Source organism: Limulus polyphemus, unplaced genomic scaffold (assembly GCF_000517525.1).
Source record: "Limulus polyphemus unplaced genomic scaffold, Limulus_polyphemus-2.1.2 Scaffold3994, whole genome shotgun sequence".
NCBI lineage: Eukaryota > Metazoa > Arthropoda > Merostomata > Xiphosura > Limulidae > Limulus > Limulus polyphemus.
The window spans coordinates 87,143-90,689 of record NW_013669604.1 but is presented as its reverse complement, the minus strand read 5'-3'; positions in this window follow the sequence as shown (position 1 = coordinate 90,689).

The window sequence follows — 3,547 nt, the reverse complement described above, 5'->3', positions numbered from 1 at the left end:
CTTAGCCATTCTTGTCTGTGCGATTAATAGAATTTGACCGTTATTCTTATAACACACCCACGGCCCCAAAGTGCATTTTTGCTGTAACGGGACGTGAGCAGTAAACCTTCAGGTTCACAGTTCAAGTACGCTAATCATTTGATCACGCCCTGACGTCATCTAACAAAGTTCTTGTGATAACTCGATTTGATATTGTGCCTATAGGTAAGCAAATGAAACAAATATTTTGTTCGTGGACTAAAGTTTGTCAACTAAACTGATGACACATGAAACCAAAGGGCGAGAAAAATAACCCAACTCGAATTCAAACAAACAAACAACACTTAATAAAAACAAATCCATGGATTACTGCTGTTTACTTGTATCACTGGATTGCAAGCCAAATGTTCACCTAGATCACAATGAGAGGAAACACGTGCAGACTGTTTGCAGCGGAAACGTATGTGTCGCCTTATCTTACGCCCCTTCTGATGCAATATTCGCCTGGCAGGCTTACAAGTTTGGAATAATATATAAAAAAAAACTGTTACCAGTCAGCCAGGTGTTATTTTTGTACACAGGACACGTATTTACAGTAACTGTTAAAATATATTCACATATGTCACAAAATTTTGTGATATCCATAGTTTGATATTAGAAATAGATACGATGCCCATTATTAACCAGTTGAAGTACTTGGTTTTTGTTTCAGAAAATAAAACGTGTTGAAACGTTGTATATTTATAATAAAATTTTCTTCATTACCCATTCAAATCGTCTTTACGCTTTTATTACCCGGTTTATCTTTATGCAAATAGTTACACTTTAATCATTAACTCGGGATTTTTCTTTCAGCAGGTTTAACGTTCTGACCAATAGGGTGTATGTAAGTTCTTTAATGTGTATTAAGCTAACTACGTGAATATGTTAATAAAATGTTTAATTAGCAGGAATATCTTAACTTGGAACATTTTACATACATGAAAAACCAAAAATATGTACGTTAGACTTTTCATTTTAGATTAAATTTCTGTGTGTAAAATTTTTTATAGCAGGGGTCTCACTTTTCATTTTAGATTAAATTTCTGTGTGTAAAATTTTTTATAGCAGGGGTCTCACTTTTCATTTTAGATTAAATTTCTGTGTGTAAAATTTGTTATAGCAGGGGTCTCACTTTTAATTTTAGATTAAATTTCTGTGTGTAAAATTTGTTACAGCAGGGGTCTCACTTTTCATTTTAGATTAAATTTCTGTGTGTAAAATTTGTTTTAGCAGGGGTCTCACTTTCATGAATCATTTAATTTTTTATTCAGTTTACGTCATTTTCAGCTTTATTCGTGATTTAAAGATACAAAATTCCCTGAAAGAAAAATATTTTGATATTGTTGAAACGAATGTTATTGTTAGGAGGGTTCCTTTGAATTATCCAGTAAAAATAATTCAAATTCCAGCCACTTGATCATGAAAAAACGTTTTATTCATCCTACTACAACTTTTTCAGTTAGCTTACTCTCACTGATAGGCCTAAGTTTGCAGTACACACTAACACAACAATTTCACAATCTTTTCGTTCACACGCTTCTCGTATCCTTATTTTTTCGTCGAAACAAGAACTCGATATTCAGAGCATTGAATTAACTAAGTGTTTAACAGGGATAGACAAACTGACTAACAAACTTGCTAACTCAATAATCAACCATCATTGTAACTGACTCACAAATCAATCATAATCTACTCTGGCCTAACTTTTGTTTTATACTGTTCAAATCATTTCTTTTAGTCATTAAGCCACACCCTTGACATGAAATCAAACCTCTCTCTCACCAACAACAATATAAACGTCTAAATTCAGAAAACAAAAAACAGAAGTTACAATAATATTTTTCCAAACCAAAGATGTTATTGTTAATTTGTGCATATTTGCAATAATTTTCCAAAAAACAACTAAAAATTCTTTATATACGTTTTATCGAACTGTTTTACTTAATAAATTCACATTTTCATTGATGTTAAAGAGCGTGTGTTGGCTCTGTGGTAATGCTCGGGAATTCGGAAGTGTGGAGTCGGATTCGATTCCGTGTGATACCACAAAATATTCACCGCACTATAAAAGTGACAGTCAATCCCTCGGCGTTGATGGTGGGTAATGATTATTAGCTGACTTTCTTTTGCCATAAATACGAAATACAAACTGTGATGAAACTAGCTCTTAGCCAATACTCTACTTATTAATGGGGAGGGGGGGGATCAGTTCCTGTATGTTTATTTAAATTGCATTTTTTACTATACTAGCATGTACTTATGAAAACAAAACATCCCGAAATAAACAAGTCGATGTGTATTGTACTTTACAGAACCAGAAATAAGACTTTTGAAAGGTATGGAGTTTTCATAGGAATATTCTCCAGCTTTTATAAATATTTATCGTCAAGGAAGCATATTGAAAGTATTATATGGGAAAAACAAACAAACATATATATGTAGCTATAGGTGTGGATATAAAACAAACAAACATATATATAGCTATAGGTATGGAACGTAAAACAAACAAACACATATATATATAGCTATAGGTGTGGAACTTAAAACAAATAAACATACATACATAGCTATAGGTGTGGAACGTAAAACAAACAAACATATATATATATAGCTGTAGGTTTGGAACGTAAAACAAACATATATATATATAGCTATAGGTTGGAACGTAAAACAAACAAACATATATATATAGCTATAGGTGTGGAACGTAAAACAAACAAACATATATATAGCTAAGGTGTGGAACGTACAACAAACAAACATATATATAGCTATACGTGTGGAACGTAAGTTAAAAAATTAAGATTTTAAACTTAAATTACGCTATCTGTTATGTGTCTAATAGCATAGGAAAAAGTATAAAATGTTGTTAATGTTAGGGAACTGATGAAAGTTGTTATTCGATGACAACAATTACAGCCTCACAACTATTTTCACAACGGAAGTTTTTGATCGTTTGAGCTTGAAATTTATCCTGATCTTGTGTTTTATTTTGTAGTTTAAAGTCACAAAACATTTAGCCTTTCAAAAAGTCTCATTTGCTTCATCTTCTATTCTGAATAATAATAACTGAGTAGCATAGTGTCAAAATAGATGAAATATAAGGTAGCTATGAATCAAGAAAAGAAATTGGTTGGTTCATAGAGAATTAATACAGATTAACGCTGTTGAACTGTATACAGTGAGGCCTTGCATAGATTAAATTTTGTTGTTAGTAGTTTATTTTGATAAAACCTTGATTCGCTGGTCTAAATGTCCAGAACAAACCATTTTTTTCTATCCTAATAAAGTAATGTTTGTGTTGATTATGCTCTTACAAACAACATTTTAGTTCGTTCAGGAGTAGAAGTAACTTCAGAGTATTTAAACAATTAACAGTGAGAAGCAAACGAAGGACGAACATTGATGTCTTTCTGTTTCTGAAATTTTATACGTTTGACTTAATAAATTTTGTGTGGACAGAGCGAAAAACTTATATGCCAGTTTTAGCTACAATAAGAAAACTTGTTTCCTTCATATTACACCA